General features: G+C 36.7%; 1 protein-coding gene across 1 annotated transcript in view; it reads left to right on the forward strand.

Annotated features, from left to right (window-relative positions):
• The window catches only part of LOC105450360, a 24,914-nt gene that overhangs the window by 2,343 nt on the left and 21,971 nt on the right, over positions 1-600 (forward strand). The gene's annotated exons all lie outside the window — the stretch shown is intronic.

Genomic DNA, 600 nt, shown 5'->3' on the forward strand with positions numbered 1-600 from the left:
GGACCTGTGCGATTTTCCGGGGCGGAATGAGCTGTGAGGCGGGTGTGAGGTCGTTAATTAAAATAAAGAGAGTTGCATTTAAACTTAACAATTGAGTTTATTAGAATACAGATTAACATAATTCATAGTATCTACAAATTTGAGTACGACAGATTAATTGAATGCGTTTGGTAGGCTTTTAATTTCATTTCGAAATATTAAGCAAGGTTACAATCAAATAGTTTATTATTGGCCTAACTAAGTTTATGTCTAAATGTTATAATTAAAATTTATAGCGCGTCGAGAGTTCAAAAGATAAGTAATTCGGAAATTAAAACAATAATCGAGATTACCGTTACATTGACTTAAATATAAGAGGACGAGCGAGGGAGTGAATATCGGAAATTACTAAGATAATAAACATTATGAGCGGATAAATATGTCTATATGTATATACACATGTACATTTAATGAAGTCGCCGTTAATCTTCGGAGAGCTCCTCCAGCGTGGCGGTGGAAGGGGGAAAGAAGTTGTAAAAGAAGAGGACGGGAATTATATAAGGGAAGGGGGAGCCATGAAGGAATAATGGGATCGAGTCGTGTGGCCTGAGCCTAGCGACT

The sequence above is a fragment of the Wasmannia auropunctata genome, unplaced genomic scaffold, assembly GCF_000956235.1.
Source record: "Wasmannia auropunctata unplaced genomic scaffold, wasmannia.A_1.0 LD336111.1, whole genome shotgun sequence".
NCBI classification, from domain to species: domain Eukaryota; kingdom Metazoa; phylum Arthropoda; class Insecta; order Hymenoptera; family Formicidae; genus Wasmannia; species Wasmannia auropunctata.